Here is a 19,169-nt window from a genome sequence, read left to right on the forward strand (position 1 = left end):
CTAATGTCATCCCACGGATGACTTCAGAAAAATGGATTTTAAATTGATGCATCATTTCCACGGGACTTCACTCATTAGAGATTGGCCCAAACCAGAGCTGCCCTCCCCTGGATTCTGGGGGGAGTGGATTCAAACTCCATTTCTTGTGCTTATCTCCATATAAACAAATGGCACAGCATCCCCATGCTGAGCACAATGAGCAGTAAAGTAAGTTCACTCAGCACTGCCATGGAGCCCCTGATGCCTAAGGAAATGTGCCCGCAGTCTGTCCTGAACGCTGCAAACACCAGACAGATTAGATGTGGGAGCCTCTGCTGCCCATGAGCAATTTCTATCTCGCTGCCCCAGCAGGGGTATATTGAACTTAACAAAGAGATTCGGCCATCGGCCATGCAAATGGCACCTCATTGACTTAAATGAGCCAAGTGCTACCTTTGGTTTTAGGTGGGGGCCTCCCACTGAAATGAGTGGGAACTTGTCAGGACACAACTGCAACTTAGCACTCACCTGCCGTGCTGGCTAGGTAGCCACTATCGAGGGTCTGCTGATCGTACACCTCTTAGTTGTCTCTCTGTTCCCTGGTGTGGCCCCTTTCCCTCCCAGGTTTGCTTGTTGTACGTTTATATTGTAAGCTCATTGAAGTAGGGGCAGTTTTCTCATTATGTCTGTACGCGGCCAAGCAACCTGGCTATGTCTACGCAGGCTGCAGCAGCAAGTCTCCTAGTCTGGGTCAACGGACTTGGGGTTGCGAGGTTCACGCGAGTGCTCTAAAAATAGCTGTGTGGGCAGCACTTTGATGTTGTGACTCCTGCTCTCCAGCCTGAGTTACGACAGCAAAGTGCTGTCTACTCAGCTGTTTTTGGAGCATGAGCACAAGCCCTGCAAGCCCAAGTCTCTCAACCCAGCCTGAGATGCTTGCTCTCATGGGCTGTGTACATGCACTCTATGGGGCTCTCATCTCTGATTAGCGCCTCGAAGAGCTACCGTAATCAAAATAACAGCATTTGGCCCTTGATCAATGCCAAGGAACAGAGAGCGTGTGTGTGTGTGTGTGGGGGGGGGAATTCACTGTGACATGTTCATATCATCCTGTAGCGAATGGAAGACCAGGGAGAGCCAAACCTGATGGGTAGCTTTTCAAGAAGTAATAGGAGGAGGATGGAACATGAATTTCAAATGAAAAGAAATGGCAGTAAAGAAGATATGGTGAAGTCAGATAAATCTAGAATTGTGTTTCAAAAGGTAGGGCAGCTGCTAAAGGAAAGGAGAAATGAAGGAGGATTTCAATGTCAGAAACAACATGCAGTAGCATTTGTAAAATCTGCGCAAGACCATAAGAAAAATGATGAAAGAGGAACTTAGGAAGAGCAATGTCAAACTTGTAAGAAAAACCATAAGAAAAAGCTCCTCAAAAGCTTGGCAGCATTAAGGTGGAAATGAAGAAACAAGAACATTTCTGTAACACTGAACAAAAACTAGAATGAAGAAATTGACAGGGAGAAAATAAGTCTAACAATGGGAATATTTTATGTAGTGATATGTTTTAATATGGCATATGGCCTCTTTCCTTAACAGTACAAAGTCTTTTCTTGTATCCCTGTTGTTTGTCAGCAGTGTAGCAAGTATCAAGTAGTAGAAAATAGCTTAGGAACTGAATGTGTGACTTGCAAAGTGGTGAGGTGCCATGTTGCACCTCTGGGTAGCTGAAACATTTCTAGAAAGGAAGTGAAATTCAAAGCAGCATCTTTGAGCATTGTGACTTCAGAACGATGTTAGGTTAGTAACATGGGTTCCCATTTGTTAAATACTAGTTTTCAAGAAATAGACAGCATAGAATCATAGAATATCAGGGTTGGAAGAGACCTCCAGAGGTCATCTAGGCCAACCTCCTGCTCAAAGCAGGACCAATCCCCAACTAAATCATCCCAGCCAGGTCTTTGTCAAGCTGGGCCTTAGACCTCTAAGGATGGAGATTCCTCCACCTCCCAAGATAACCCATTCCAGTGCTTCATCACCCTCCTAGTGAAAAAGTTTTTCCCAATATCCAACCTAGACCTCCCCCACTGCAACTTGAGACCATTGCTCCTTGTTCTGTTATCTGCCACCACTGAGAACAGTCTAGATCCATCCTCTTTGGAACCCCCTTTCAGGTAGCTGAAGGCAGCTATTAAATCCCTCCCCTCCCTTCTCTTCTGCAAACTAAATAACACCAGTTTCCTCATCCTCTCCTCAAGTCATGTGCCCCTAATCACTGCCCTCTGCTGGACTTTCTCCAATTTGTCCACATCCCTTCTGTAATGGGGGGCCCAAAACTGGACGCAATACTCCAGATGTGGCCTCACCAGTGCCAAATAGAGGGGAATAATCACTTCACTTGATCAGCTGGCAGTGCTCCTACTAATGTAGCCCAATATGCCGTTAGCCTTCTTGGCAACAAGGGCACACTGCTGACTCATATTCAGTTTCGCATCCACTGTAATCCCCAGGTCCTTTTCTGGGGAACTGCCGCTTAGCCAATCGGTCCCCAGCCTGTAGAAGTGCATGGGATTCTTCCGTCCCAAGTGCAGGACTCTGCACTTGTCCTTGTTGAACCTCATCAGATTTCTTTTGGCCCAATCCTCCAATTTCTCTAGGTCACTCTGGACCCTATCCCTACCCTCCAGCATATCTACTTCTCCCCCCAGCTTAGTGTCATCTGCGAACTTGCTGAGTGTGCAATCCATCCCATCATCCAGATCATTAATGAAGATGTTGAACAAAACCGGCCCCAGGACCAACCTCCACTTGATACTGGCTGCCAACTAGACATGGAGCCGTTGATCACTACCTGTTGAGCCCGATGATCTAACCAGCTTTCTATCCATCTTATAGTCCATTCATCCAATCCATACTTTTTTAACTTTCTGGCAAGAATACTATGGGAGTCCGTATCAAAAGCTTTGCTAAAGTCAAGAGATATCACATCCACTGTGTTCCCCATGTCCACAGGCAGGCAGCTCAGTTCTCAAATAAGTACAGTAGACACCTAAAGGGAGAAATTCACCCCTGTGCAGAGGGACCCAACTGTGATGGGGAGTGTACCTTGCACAGGCTCTGAAATGGTTAATGTGGGCCTGAGAGGCCAGGAAGGCTACCTGCTGCATCTGGAAGGTGGGCCAGGCTTAATTCAAGATGAGTCACAGCTGGGAGAGGAGCTGGGTGGTGAGTTTGGAGCAGAAGGAGGCTTCAGGGAGAAACTTTACCCTCACTCTGTGGGACTGGAGTGTTGTCAGATGCTACCGGTGTGGTGCTCTGCTCTGTTCAATGTTGGTATCACTCGGCTGTGTGCGTGTGTTCCCTCTGTGTGCTGTCCCAGATCTTCGAAGATAGCTGACACAGCAGACCCGATGAGAACCCCCAATGACCACAGAGTCTAGTAAGGTACAAAGGCATGTCGGCCAGGTTTATTGCCGTATGGACACAATTGCCGTTCCCTCTAGATCGTTACTCTACAGGGCATACTATGAGAGAGTGCCTCTTGGCAATGGACTCGGCTCAGTCAGTGGCGGGACTTTCCACTGCCTCCTTGGCCGGACAAAGACACCACCCCAGGGATGCATTCTTATACACAGGTACAAACAAGCTACACATCACTCCTGACGTATGAGGTGCAACCCTCTACGTAGTAAGGTGCCGCCTCTCACCTTGTACATGTTGGTTTGAACAAAACAACTCCATCCATCATATTACCCTTTTGGGGTGGAATGTACAAGTATGTGAATGTTCTGATATCTAGTGTTCAGTACCTTTTAGGTACGTATCTTCTTGCAGCATCAGCCCTTTCCTTGCCAGCTCCTGTGAGCAGGGCCTGCCTCTGGCTCACAGCTTAACTTTGCTTTATGTTAGCAAAGATTTGACCATTACTTTAGTTTAGGCCTCAGGTCTCATACCAGGCCTCTGACACCAAGATTTCTATCTTAGGGCCTTCTCTTACTACTGTGAGGCTGGGGAGAGTTCACTCTGGGATCCCGTCCTGATTACAGACATCTGGCAGGAGGCCAGGAGAGACATAGCAGCCACTGGCGTAGAGCAGACTCTGGTGGGAAACCCTGACTAAAGGACAGGAACTGGATCTCCAAGGAGAGACCCCGGCAGGCATTCAGTCAGGGACCAGAGCAGGGGAAAGTTGAGATGGGAATAAGGTCAAGCCCCAGGAGGGCAACAGTGGGCTTACGTCTCTGTTCTATGGTTTGGGAGTTTGTCAGGGGATCCCAGGGAAGGGTCCTGAGAGAAGGAGGAACCTAGCTAATTTGTGGGGGAGTTGGATTTGTCTTGCGTGCCCCCAAGTATCGCCTCACTTAAAAACTTCTTGCTTACAAAATCAGACATAAAAGTGTCACAGCCTGCTCGTATTGAAAAATTGCTACTTTCTCATTTTTACCATATAATTATAAAATAAGTCAATTGAAATATAAATCTTGTACTCACATTTCACTGTATAGTATATAGAGCAGTGTAAACAAGTCATTGTCTGGATGAAATTTTAGTTTGTACTGACTTCGCTAGTGCTTCTTATGTAGCCTGTTGTAAAACTAGGCAAATATCTAGATGAGTTGATGTATCCCCTGGCAGAGCTCTGTGTACCCCAGAGATGCACGAAACCCTGGTTGAGAACCACAGCTCTACTCCATTTCCTGCCAATTGGTGAGTGCTACGTCAATTTGCTAGTGCTTTGTCCACTCGCTGTTTAAATCAGGAGATTATTTCACCATTTCCCTTGGGAGACTTGCCTTGAGATCAGGATGACTTTCCTGGTATTCAGCCTGAATCTTCTTTTTATCTAATTTCTTCCACCTCTTTTGTGTCCTAAATCTCTCTCCATCCTCTCTATGTACATTCTTCAAATGTTACCAAGTCTGCACCGAGAGATGCTTAGCCCATATCAATGGGCTTTGCGTTCTCTCTGTACTAATCTCTTCAGGTGTGTGATGATGATTGTTGGTTGAAACAGACAGCGAATGGTGTTCAGAGATATAGCGTGATAGAACCGGGCCCTTTGACAAAGAGCGCGAAGGGACAGGTGTTGAGTTGTGGCTGCTGTCCCTCATTGGCTGAGGGTTACGCATGTCGTGTTACTTTTGTTACCCTGTTTGACCTGCTTCACCTCTTGCTTATCTGCCCCATTTACTAATGATGTCTTGTCTGTAAGACTGACAGCTCCTTGGGGTTGGGATTGTCTGACACATGGCGCAGTGGAGGCCTGCTTGTGTGTAGGACACTAGCCCTTGGCTGGTCTGTAGGTGCTGCCACAGCTGAAATGTTTAATCACAAGGAAAACATCTAAGGAGAGGAGATGAAGCTCAGCCCTGCACTCCCGAGAGCCACTGCCTATGCTGAGGGCATTATCTTAGCCACAGAGAGGGGAGAGAGACAAGCAAGATAAGTGCGGTGTTTGCGGACAAAACCGGGCCTGAGAAGCTTCCTGAGGGAGTGGAGGAATCGAACATAGATACATAGAAGAATCCAACCAAAGGGAGTTTGATTTGAGGAGCCAGGGAAGTGGTTTGTATTCAGGTGTCAAACTAGCTGGGGGAGAAATGAGCCAAATGCCGAAGTGTTGGATTTAATAGTTTGACGTTCTGAAGAATGTGAGTGACAAATGACATGAAAGGAGCAATGCTGGTTTCTTGAGGCACCTGAGGTGAAGGTCTGTCAGACGCCACAATGCTAGAAACGGACTAAGGATTAGTAGCTGTCACAATTAAAAATTCCAAATTGGAGAGGGTTAGTGTACAGATGAACATGAGAACCTCCCATGCTAAGTTACACTTTACAGCTACACACAGGATCATGAAATTATCCAGCTCGTGGTTTTACACAGCCACCCATCCCTGTAGTATTGGAGCATCTTCCCAATTAACTTCCCATGAACCCCATAGACTTCAGTGCTAAAGCAAAAGTGTCTTTATGGTGCTCTGCGCACAACTAGCAGTTCAGGTTGAAATAAGTGATAAGTGCTGAAAGGTCAAATGCCTGATCTCCTCTGTACCAGTAATTTGGTCGGGGTTGGTTGGTTTGACTCAGAAGCAGGACAGAGAGACAGCGAGGCAGCCAGAAAAATAGTTTGTATAAAAATCTGAAATAAACACTGGCAGCCATAAGCTCTTGCAAAGTAACTCGAAAGGCCCTTTCCTGTGCTCTGCTTCAACAGGAGCAGAATCAGATCCTGAATGGGCGAAGAGGCATTACTAATCTGTAAATGGATTTGGATGGATGGCTAGAGTTTTGCACATATATTAAAAACAGCAAAATGGACATTTGAATCTTAAACTCACAGTATTTGTGCATGCAAAATTTTCACTTATCTGTGCACTTCAATTGTATTCCAGTATAAAGTATGCATATACCTTTAAATGCTAATTTCCCGGGGGACTGGAGTAGAAAAGTATGCATTACATTTTTGAGAGTTTGCTCATGGAATCTGTTCAGTAGCATTTATCTTACTTTGCATGTAATCCCCAGGTCCTTTTCTGGGGAACTGCCGCTTAGCCAATTGGGATTGGAAAAATGGAGATGTCTGTCAAGAATTGTAGCCTCACTTGTACCCACCTGCAGGGGTATGTACTAGTATGCAGGGGCGGCTCCAGGCCCCAGCACGCCAAGCGCATGCTTGGGGCGGCACGCCGCGGGGGGCGCTCTGCCTGTCACCAGGTGGGCGGCAGGCAGCTCCGGTGGTGGACCTCCCGCAGGCGTGCCTGCGGAGGGTCCACCAGAGCCGCGGAACCAGCGGACCCTCCGCAGGCACGTCTGTGGGAGGTCCACTGGAGCTGCGGGACCGGCGACCGGCAGAGTGCTCCCCCCGCGGCATGCCGCCGTGCTTGGGGCGGCGAAATGCCTAGAGCCGCCCCTGCTAGTATGCAAAGAAACTGGCAGGCCCTGGTGCCATCTATTTGGACTCTGTTCTTGTCAGATCTTTGGAGCGAAGCAGAGCTGGGCCTCACTGAATAAAACCTACTGTAGATGCTGAAGGGAATGGTGATAGTGAGAGGGCATTCTCCTCTGTCAGGAAACAACCAATGCCTCAGTATGGCAATAGAAACACCATGGCAACATTGGGGATCACCCATGATAATTAAACTCTTGAACAGTTGTCGTCATTAAAAATCTCCTGATGTTTTACTAAATGTCCTAGCCAAATTCTATTTGGGCGGTTACATGCCAGGTGAAGTTCCAGCTGGATGAGGTATTTCTTAACTTCCTGTTAGTGTGTTTATCTCATTTAACACAGCTTCTGCATTGCAGGAACCCCTAAGAACAGTTTGGCTTGGAGAGAGAGCTTAGGGAAAGGTCTGTGTGCTGTTTTAGGTACAAGGAAGGCCACGCCCGGGAGGAAGGTGTTTCTGACTTGATAAAGGCCAATGAGACCTGCTGGGTGCGCAGGACCTTTGCAAATCAGACCACTTTTTATATGCATTAATTGGATAAGTAAATGTTCATGATAAGTTGATGTATTATTATTTAGCATATTTTTTGATTTATAAATATAAAATTAAATGTATACATTATATTTGTGTATTATGTGTAATCCTATTGAGTGGGTGTGCGTATACACTATCCTGTAGGATGTCATGGGTGTATGTGCAAACAGGAATTATTTGGGGACAGTTCTGTGGTCTGTGTTATACGGGAGGTCAGACTAGATGATCTCACAATGGTCCTTTCTGGCCTTGGAGTCTAGTATGTATATCTGTAAAGTTTTCTTTGGAAGAGAAATACTCTATAAGTCTGTTGTTGCTATAATAGTGTCACATTGCAACAACTGGAGGCCATTATTTTTCTTAGAAATAAGATCAGTCACAATGAACAACATGTGCCTTATGCTGCAGCAAGTTGATGCAGAAATTGTTTTGTGAGAAATAGCACCAAGCTACAACTGGAAGCACGATGAGGACTCCTAAGGGACAGCACAGACAGCTAGAAGAATGAGCAGCTAGTGCTTCCAGGCCGCCAAATGTGAACTGCTGAGAGGGTTAATATGGCCTGAATAACACAACAGGAGTGAGGGTAAAATCACACACAGAAAATGAAGATAATTTTTACAAGTATGTGTTGCTGCTTCTGAGATGTTAGTTTAGAGACCAGCCTTAGCTTTAAGAAAGGTTGTGAATCTGATATCTCTAATGGGCACATTGACTTTCTTGACAGACCATGGCTATGAAGTCACTTATTCTATTCTGTTGTACCTCACCATTTGTCATATCTTTATTTCATGTACTTAGTTCTAAAACTATGTGGAAATAGCACAGTGGAATCACAAAGACATCATGATTCCTGAATCCTATGCTTTTTAAACAAAAAGTTCTCTTAGTTGTCTGTTGCTTTGGTTGCCATTTTGAATTACTTCGTGTGACTTCAGAATCATTGGAATTCTGTGTGTGTTAACATTTTAAAAAAAAAGCCAAATACAAGGTTAAAAATGTGGAGAGTAAGGGAGGGGCAGGTGGAGATCAACAGAGCAAAAGGTCCGTGTAGAAAATCATGAAATACTGTCGTTCCTTTAAAACTCAATAGCATATTGTACAACCTTAGTTATGGATGCAAAACCAGTTATTGTTTTGTTGGTGCACAGTCTTGAAATTTGCTTCTGGGTATTTTGACCTGTTAATATTTTATTTTCTCTCTTTCAAGAAGGGGAGTGAGATATTTGGGGTGGTAATATTGAAATATGACCCACATTTGTAACAAATGCTGTACTAGCAGCACAGCAAAGAGGGAGAAACTGGCAATCTGGTATAGAAAGATTTAGATCCTTTTTAGTACTAAAGCAGATAGATCACAAATTGAGTTCCATGCAGTAGAAAAGCTAGTATGTCTGAGGACAAAGAACAAAACCAGGAAGTGTCAACTAAAATAAAAGGTGCCTTTAGTAGAAATATCTCCATTTCTACATCGTAGGTACCACTGTAATGAAATCCAAATTAAATGCTGGACTGCATGACTAGACTGTCTGGAAATCCTGATTTGGGATTACAGAGGATATTGCATTTGCACAATTCCCGGCATAATACCAGATTTCTGGGTGTGACTCATTCAGAGCTGTGGAGAATACGTATCAGGTGGAGGATTGGAAGCACATTGATGAAAAGTCAGACTCCTACGGTAGTAAGTGCTTCATGGGATCTGAGGAGTCATTGGACCCTTCAGGGATTAGCTGATCCCCCACGTGGGTTTCTCCTGCTCACTGGCCAAATCCAGGAGTTTGTGGGAATCACTCAGAGGTTGCTAAGTAGTAAAGGATTTGGGCTGCTGGGACTCGACTATAGAGTAACTCCTGGCAAGGTACACTCTCCTCTGGCCTGTGCTCCCAGCGTGACCAACCAACACTGGCTCCTAACGTCTCCATTTGGCTGGGAACCGGCAACAGGGAGGCGTGCTGAGTCAAGAGGTTGGGCTGGGGTGAGAAGGACCCAGCATGGATCCCAGAGACGTTCCTACAGGAGGGTGGCACCGGTGGATGAGAAGAGACGGCAGAATATACGTGCCTGAGAGGCCAGTGGGGGGAGAGGGCAGGGGGCTTTCGCACTTGGCAGAGGGCCCTGGTGAGGCTATAGAGGGAGAGCAGAAGGAAGAAATGTGGGAGGCGAGTCGTGGTTACTGCTAAGGGGTGAGGGAGGGAATGGGAAAGACTAAATGTGTGATTACTTGTTACCTGTCTCCACCAATAACTAAACTCACTTCCTTGTTCTTGCCGTATCTCCTCAGGTATTTCTGTCCGTTTTTGCAATACACCTCACGGGGAGTGAGCTCTTTTGCCTGTGTCCTATTGACCAAGGTGGGGGAGGTGGGGAGGGAGATTCTCGGCTCCAGATCCTCTTTGGCCTCTTCTCTTTTGAGGTTGCAGGTGCCTTTTCTCCTTGGAGATGGGCTGAGTAAACCTTCACCATATGCAAAGCAGATTTCGTAACAAGGACAAGGTTTAGTAAAAACAGGAAATGGTGTAAAAACATAAAGAAACTTGTTCTCGTAGCCAGATCTACATTTCCCTTGAGCTAAGGTAAAGGAGGTTCTTTGTGAATTTAGATGCTAAAATGTAAGAAGTTTCTACTGAGCATGTGTGAACTGTGATTCTCCCCCTACCCCCATGGCTTATAAAGTGGCCATATTTGGGCAGATTTTCTTGGAGATGGCAACAGGCACATCCTGGGCACAAGGGTCACCCCTTTGTCCAACTTCAAATCCCTGCTCCAAAGCCCGGAGGAGCTAGAGCTTTGCAAACAAACAGTCACCAGACATTTTTCACTTGGGCAGAACAGCACATTTACCCCGACCCTCGTTCTTGGAAATGGCTACATTGTTTTGGGCAAAGTTTAAAATAATAATAATTCAGCCTGGGGCAGACACCCAGCATGGAGAACTCAGTCCAAAGAGTTCAAGTTTGGCAAGGTTATAAGCAACTGAAAACAGGGTCCTATAAAGGGAAGTGTCTGGCAACTTTAATAGCAGGAGATGCTACCGGCCCCCCCTAGAATAAAACCAGGGACAGCAAAGGTGATTCTAGATAAAGAATAATATCGACTTGCTGTGCACAGTGTAGAACAATCAGATTCAAGATCCCAGTTTGGCCCATTACATACATGTGCCTTAGTTGAGAGATTCTTATGTGGGCTGGGGTCTGGACACGTAATTCCCTCTAATGTCTGGGGAGATTGTTGAAAACTGAAACAGACTGTATCTCACTAGTCTAACTCCTGTGCAGACCATTGCACGTGATAATACATTACAAGTCTTTCAGTGGTTGCCAATTCTGTTTAACTCCAGGGCAGCGACAGTCTCCACAAAACTGAAGGATTGCATCTCTGCACTGGGCTTCTTGGCAATTGCCGGTTAAGTTGTGGGTTTATGTTGTTGCAGGTTCTTTCCGGATATAAAAACCAAGTAAATAGTTAAACTGCAGTTCCTTTATTAGCTCCCAAAGCAAAGTTCTTTAGAGCATGACACTATCCCAGAAAGAGAGGCTATTAGCAGCGCAGAGTTGGAAGAGTTTAACTGCAGGCACAGGAAATTGTTGACTGACTGGAGACAGGCTTGGCTATCTCTAGAGCCTGTTCTGTGCGCCGCAGGGGGGGTGAGTTCATTCTCTGATTCCTTCTCACAGGGCTGTCAGCACTAGCCTGCCTTCACCTGAATCTTCAGAATTCCTCTCACGCACCGGCATGTGAAAATTGAACTTCTGGAAATAAGATAGAACTCAGCCTTTGAGACTTAACCTCTGGCCAGGGGTCGCAATGGTGGGAAGGGGTAGGTCCCTCATTCAGAGTCCCCTGGGATGTTTAGGTGTCAACACCCAACTCTCCCTGACCCAGCTGGTACACCCAATAAAACTCCCAACAGCCCCAGAATCAGTCCCTTCAGATTTTTCTGTATTGAACATAACAGTCCATTGTCACCTCAGTGCCACTGTGACAGGATGCTGGGTAAGGAGTGCTTAACCAGCCCCCTGCCATGCCAGCTCCCATCAAGGGGAGTAGATGGGAGCTGGCTGAATAGGCCTATACCTGCCTGGCAACTAGCAACAGCTGCCAGCCTAATTAGCCAGGGGCTATAAAAGGGCTGGGAGGAAGGAAGCCGGGGGGATGAGACAGGAGGAGAAGAAAGGGAGAGGCCAGAGGCAGAGGGGTGGGTGGCTCTGGTCTGCTGCTTGTAAAGCCTGGCTGGAAACAAACCTGTATATAGATAGGAAGGTGGTGGTGGGAAAGGACTTGGGGGTTACGGTGGATGAGAAGCTGGATATGAGTCAGCAGGGTGCCCTTGTTGCCAAGAAGGCTAACGGCATTTTGGGCTGTATAAGTAGGGGCATTGCCAGCAGATCGAGGGACGTGATCATTCCCCTCTATTCAGCATTGGTGAGGCCTCATCTGGAGTACTGTGTCCAGTTTTGGGCCCCACACTACAAGAAGGATGTGGAAAAATTGGAGAGAGTCCAGCGGAGGGCAACAAAAATGATTAGGGGGCTGGAGCACATGACTTCTGAGGAGAGGCTGAGGGAACTGGGATTGTTTAGCCTGCAGAAGAGAAGAGTGAGGGGGGATTTGATGGCTGCTTTCAACTACCTGAAAGGCACCTAAAAGCTCCATCAGGTTGGCCCCACTGTGCTAGGCATTGTGCAAATGCATAAGAAATGCTGTACATCAGTAGATGACTGTAACAGACCGTCATAGAAAATGTAAAGAAGCCCTCTATAAATGTAGTTTTCAGGGACTAGAAAACCTGGCTTTTTCTCCAGGTGACTTCTACCCATGCATTACTCAGAAGGCTTGTGTAATCAATTGGTGCTTACTAGAACTATTTCTGTGGTACCTTCATCTGTATTCATTTAGGAGTATTAAAGTTTGAAAGTAAAATCTAATATAAACATGGAACTGTCTGATCAGGCTTAACTATAAAAAAAAAAAGTCTTTTATTAATGTACCCATATGGGGTAGGAATGACTTGAGGATTAAACTAGACAGGCGTGGGATGGATTACAAAACATACAAAGGTAAATGGGAGTTTCCAGATGAGAACCCCAGCTGCAGGGAGAGCGATTCTGAGCTCACTAGCAGTGGTGTGACTCGAGTAAATCCACTGAAGTCAGCAGTTTTCTATCAGGCTAAAACTGGTGTAAGTGAGGCGAGAATCGGGGTTCACACCACTCCCACACAGAATTGTGTGAAGCTGTGCAGACAATTGCACTTCCACATTCTTTTCCCTCCTTTGTGTCTTTAGGCTGGATCCTACTTCTGGTGAAGTAAATGGGTGAAGGATCAAGCTTTTTGGGCCTGATTCTGATTACATCTACTCTGGTGCATATCAGAAGTGTCTTCACTGAGATAAGCAAAATTATTACACGGCTGTCAAACTGGTGTGAGATCAGAATCAGGCTCTTTCTTCTGTTTTGTATAACTAGGGATCTAAAGAATAAGACCCGTTACTGCTAAAGTCAGCCCCGTTTGGGATGCCATATTAGATTGTGAGAGGATGTAACCAACCGTCTGCCACAGGAGCTCCTGTTGGTTGTGCAGACGTCGATGATGAAGGAATTACAATAAAAGGTAATGGCAGGAGATGCTAGTTGACCCAAAAGGAACTTGCCATCATTTTAGAAATCTGAAAATCCTAGTTAGCCAGCTCTTTAACTAACCCCAGTTTTCCCAGGGCTATGAGCATTATGTCTGGAAAAGAAAGTGTTGGCATTGGGTGATGAAATCTAAACATGGAAAGATTATGAAATGTTGGCGATTACTGCAGAAGTAAAGTTGGAGCTTCTGAAATCTTACCCACAGGCAAAACTGAGGGGTAAATGTGCCAAAATTGCAGGCTTTTGTGGTTCTCGTTTTAATACAATAGACGTAAAAGTTTACTTAAAATTAAGCACTTAGAGTTGGCTGAACTGCTCCCTTTGAAGTCCAGGCCCCTGTCTTTTTTTACCTAGTATTTTATCTTTTTAATTGTTTTACTTGTTCAGAGGTTTTTTTGCCTGCATGCTTTTTTTTTTTCTCTTGGTTTGATAGTTTACTTATGCAATGTAATCTGCCTTTTCCATAAAAGAGCCCAGGCACTTACTGCACCATCTCACTAAATAGAGACACAAAGGCTACACAAAAATCCCTGAACACTTAGTGCCTGAAATAAAATCACCTTTAAGGCTCAGTTCTCACACCGTGCCAGGGCCACCCAGAGGATTCAGGGGGCCTGGGGCAAAGTGGGGAGCCGCGGCGCTTGTACTCACCCGGCGGCGGTCTGGGTCTTCGGCAGCAATGAAGGGCCCCCCACCGCTGAAATGCCGCCGAAGACCCGGACCACCGCCGGGCCAGGGCTCGCGGGGTCCCTGCGTGGCCCAGGGCCTGGGGCAAATTGCCCCACTTCCCCGCCCCCCCCCCGGGCGGCCCTGCACTGTGCTGCCTCTGCACCACCATGAGTGGGTAAGCACAGAGATGGCAGGGAGATCAGAAATCCTCCCCAAAATGTCTTGGCTTACCGTCTGTTTTAGCACACTCTGTAGAAACAATTCTCTCTGCTTATGTTTAGGTGTAATCTGTCACCTAGTACGCAGTTCAGGCAGTCACTCTTCTTAAAATGATATACAGGTAGGAACAGTCAGTTTCACAGTAAAAATGATATAATTGCTTACAATTGTAACCTAGAGCCAGATGACTCAGTTTTGCACTTTTTCATCTTAAAAGGAAAGACACAGTTTACCAAGGTAAATCTTTACTTTGTTGTTGGTCTGATTAACTGTCTTTAGTTTGTCCATCAAACTAATATGGTGGGTGGGGATGTCAGCACTTGTTGCTGGCAGCTTGTTTAGTTAACAAATGACAGGGTTCCTTAGACTGTGAACTCCTTGGCGCAGGGGCCATTCCTTCCCTAATGCCTGGAGAGCACTCAGTATGCTGTGAGCGCTGCCAGTAACTAACAGTAATAATTACCGGGCTATTCAGCATTCCCTCTTCGTAGCTATAGATCTGAGGTTAAATTCTGCTCTTCTGACCAAGAGGAGTTCGCATCTTTCTTCTTCCATAAAGCAAACTTTGACTCCAAGAATATTAAATTTAAAAAAAATCAGATGAACAGATTCAAAATATTAAGACTGATTTGGCCACATTCTGCTCATAGCTGCAGTGGTGTAAATCTGGAATAACTCTGTTGCTTCTCTAACAAGATACTCTCATAAGCTGAGATTCAGTTACTGTTTAGGAATGGACCCTGCTGTGCTTCATCAATGTAAATCCAGACTAGCTTCAATTGATTTACACCTGGGTAATAGAGCTGATTCGGGGTTAAGTGGGGCTGTGATCTGAAGCCAGTTTCTGAAATTGCAAATAATTAATGCCTTCCATTTAATTAAATAAATATTTATTAATATTTCCAGTTTGATAAAAGCAGCAAAAAATTAACTGCTGTAAAAAGCTGAGTTAGAAGATTAGAACAAATCAGACTCCATAGTAAACAAATGAAGCAGGCAGACAGATGTCTTAGTTCTGCATTTTAGAAGCATTTCACCTTCATCTGCATGGTCTATAGTGCCATGTGTCTTGAGAATGCAGCTGCTGTACTTTCTTATGTACAGCTAGAAGCTCATAAGCAGGTTCTGCCGAAATAGTGGGTTCCGTCATTTTAAATTTGTCTGTTGAGGCCCCATTCAGTCCTCAGTCCAGACATGCAGCTCAGCTGGTTGTAGGTCCAATTGACATCAGTAACGTGAGTGCCTGGCCTGAGTGGTGCATGGCCCTTTGGGGTAAGTGGATATGTTACTCAGAGTGGAAGTGTGATGACTAGACCAGACCAGGCTCTGCCACCTTTGCTCCTGTTGAGCTGTGCTCATCAGAGTCGTCCCATTGACTTTAACAGGACTGCTCACTCGCGCGAGAGCTGCTCCTCCAGAGGAAGGAATGCTGAGCCTGGCTCTGGGTAACTAAACCTTACAACAGCCGGTGTGGCAAGCCAGTTGTGTACTTAGGGCTGGATTGTCATGGTAAATATGTGAAAACTCATGGTTGTCCATGGAAATAAGGCAGCCATCACAGAAGGAAACGTCAGTTCTGAGTCAGCATGTGTTAATCCAAATTCGCCTTATTTGGAATGAGTCTCACTTAAAATCATTAATGATTTTAAACTCAGATTCTCAAACTTTTGGGATTGGTGTATCCAGGGCCGCCCAGAGGATTCCAGGGGCCTGGGGTCTTCCGCTTCGGTGGTAATTCGGCAGCGGGGGGCCCTCGCCGCGGGTCTTTGGGGCACTTTGGCAACGGGTCCCGCTTCGGCAGGAAGGACCCCCTGCCGGCGAAGACCGGGAGCGGAAGAAGCTCCGGGGGCCCGGGCCCCACGAGAGTTTTCCGGGGCCCCCGGAGCGAGTGAAGGACCCTGCTCCAGGGGCTCCGAAAAACTCTCGTGGGGGCCCCTGCTGGGCCTGGGGCAAATTGCCCCTCTTGCCCCACACCCAGGGCTGCCAGGGGGGATCTTACCCCTGGGACATTGGTGACTGATCTGCATGTTAGCCCCACCATGCCCCTGGCACATTGCTTCCTCTCCACCTCTTTCTTTAAAGAAATAATTGGAGCTATACCAATCTCCTAGAACTGGAAGGGACCTTGAAAAGTCATTAAGTCCAGCCCCCTGCCTTCACTAGCAGGACCAATTTTTGCCCCAGATCCCTAAATGGCCCCCTCAAGGATTGAACTCAACCCTGGGTTTAGCAGGCCAATGCTCAAACCGCTGAGCTATCCCTCCCCCTGTAATGTAGTTGAGATTTTGCTTTTGCTCTACGTATTCTGTTTTTCTTGCTCCCCTGACCCCCTCCAGCCCTCTCTTCCCCACCTCCCTGTGATGTCAGCATCACTCTGTTGTGTCCCCCAGATTACTCTCCCTTTCCATCCTGGTTCTCCCTCTCCCCTCCGCTGACGTCAATGGATTTGAGATCAGACCTCTACCTTCACCAATCTCTCTCCTCTCCCTCTTCCTCCCAATTAATGACACTGGTTTTTTCCCCAGTACCCAGAGCAATGTTGGAAATTGTGACAATCTGTTAGCTGCAGGAGTCCCTGCTCCCCACCGTATCCTGAGCTTTGTGGGGGGCTGCGATTCAAGCTCTCAAGCCTTTCAGTAAAGCAGGTTCACTTGTTGGCTATTGCAACCTGCTACCCACTGGCAAAAATCCCAGATGATTAAAAGTCATGGATGCTCTTTAGAGAACATGGGAAGCACGGAATTCATGACACGTGGCCTTCATCACCCCATTGCGCAGATGGGTAAATTAAGAGATTGTGACTTGCAGGTCACAGAGCCCAGGAGTCCTGACTTCCACTTCCATGCTCTAACTATCCAACTGTATATCTCAGGCAGTGGTTCTCAACCTGTGGTCTGTGGCCCCTGGGGGTCCGCAGAGTATGTCTAAGATTTCCAAAGGGGTCCCCACCTTCATTTGAAATTTCTTAGGATCCACAAATGAAAAAATTGAGAACCGCTGATCTAAGGCAGCCTGTAGCTATTAGATACCCTTTTCCATGCAGTGAAAAGCTCGAGAACAATGTGCAGTTTGTACATTAGCTTATGAAAGAATCATGCCTGGAATAATACTTCATAGTAATCCTCAGCAGTTAGCATTTTACAGGCTGCCACTACTTTGGGGATTTGTTTATATTTTATCTGAAAGTGAGGCGAGTGGCGCGAGACTGTGAGCCTAGAACAAAATGAGCACATTTACTATCTCTTCACAGCTTCCATTCCTGTTCCCCTCCCCACCCCCTTATTGTTGTGACAATCTGATACGGGAGTTTTCCTCCCCCTTTACCTGGTATAATCCAAAGAAGCAAGGGAAGTGCCGTGTAAAGGTCTAATCATGCAAACTCTTGCAGGATTGGGCCCTAAATGGGTCATTCCATTAACCCCCCACATCTTGTGCCTGAATATTTTAGCGCACACAATATCTGTATCGTTTTCTGGAGCACTCATTCTGCTCAGGCCTCTGCAGCGCAGTGGCATGAGTTAGGGATAGGAAAGCAGCCTCAAATGAATGGCGCTTTACCAAGGATTTAAACTGACTCAACAAGTCCTTGATATGGTTGGTTGGTAGATCAGACCTTTAACATTATTTTAGGGTAAAGACCAGTATTTCCTGACACACTCATTTTGATACATCTCTTCCCTGCTTACATGGATAATTTTCTTAGCTTCCTTCATCTATTTTCTATATTTGGTAGTTTTTCTGAGTGCGAAGGTATTGGTAGAAATTCTTCGCTGTAAATGCCTTTAGCCAGCTGTCAGTTCTCTCTCTGGACCCAGCTTTCCCATGTATCCATGTCCTGCATTTTGAGGTTTAAACTGGCACAAACATTCCTCTGCTGACTTGGGTTTCCAAACAGGGGATGTGCCTATGCCAGTGAGGCACACGCGGAGCTCAGAGACTGTGGGGATGGACTAGAATAGAAATTGTGCCCTCTTCCTTGCTTTCCAAAAGCTCAAATTCTGCTTAACTTGCTTCAGCGTATAGGGATGGATTTGAAATCAGTGCACAGAGGGTCATTAGCTTTAATGGGCTTCGGATCAGCAGCTTAAAGTGGGACAATATAAGGCACTTGGAGATGCTGCCAATTCTGCCATGCTCTGTTTTTTCATTTTGTGTGAGAATTTAGAAAAATAATTCCTCATTGAACTTTCTAGTCTCCCTTTATTTAACTATTGCAGAGCAATAACACCTCTGCCTCGATGCAAGAGATCCATTTTGCTTTCTTGTACTGAGCCTTCCTGGCAATTTAAGGTCAGCCGCTGTTCACTGAAGTTTCTATTTACTGCATTCTCCTGCTACCAGTGGGCAGGATCGCTTTGTTCTGGCACATCTCTGACAGCTACCCTAGCTAGTTTATGCCTCTGTAGATAGTTATTAATTTGAGTGTCTCTTTCATTCAACCTGTTCCACTTGCTAAAACATTGCTAATGCAAGACTGCCGGCACAGAACCTTTCCCCTCCATCTCCTTCTGCGTGTATAATGTTACCCCCTGAGCCTCTATACAATGTACACTCACTCTGGCCTTTCGCCGCTTTGCTTTCCATACCCTGACCAGTAAATCAAGATAAAATTATTAAACAAATTGTGGATAAAATGCTTATTTTACATTCCTAAATTTCAAATCTATCGTTAGGCTGAAATGTGCTAATGGTCCCCTTCAAGCAGGTCTTTGATCTGTAGATTAATCACAGACCTGGATAAAACTGATGGGTGTGCTAACAACCCCTTTTTCAGGCTAAATAGGAGGAGCAATTAAACCCCTTTATGGAGTGAAAGCTGGATACAATAGACCCTACTGCCCAAGGTACTGGACTGCATAGCAAAGCCTGAGCAGTGTTAAGCCATGTGATCTGAGAGGTTTTGCTGGGACTAGCTCAAAAACACAGGGGCTCTCAACATTTCCAGACCACTGTACTCCTTTCAGGAGTCTGATTTGTCTTGTGTACCCCGAGTTTCACCTCACTTAAAAACTGCTTGCTTACAAAATCACACACTAAAATACAAAAGTGTCACAGCATGCTAGTATTGACCAATTGCTGACTTTCTCATTTTTACAATGTAATTAAAAAAAAAATCAATTGGAATATAAATATTGTACTTACATTTCAGTGCATAGTATATAGAGCAGTATAAAGTCATTGTATG

The 19,169-nt window shown here is 45.8% G+C and overlaps 1 protein-coding gene across 6 annotated transcripts in view; it reads left to right on the forward strand.

Moving 5' to 3' along the window:
• Window positions 1-19,169, forward strand: part of HTR2C (5-hydroxytryptamine receptor 2C) — a 594,342-nt gene that overhangs the window by 278,107 nt on the left and 297,066 nt on the right. The window lies entirely within an intron of this gene.

This window comes from Mauremys mutica, chromosome 9 (genome assembly GCF_020497125.1).
Source record: "Mauremys mutica isolate MM-2020 ecotype Southern chromosome 9, ASM2049712v1, whole genome shotgun sequence".
Classification (NCBI taxonomy): Eukaryota; Metazoa; Chordata; order Testudines; family Geoemydidae; genus Mauremys; species Mauremys mutica.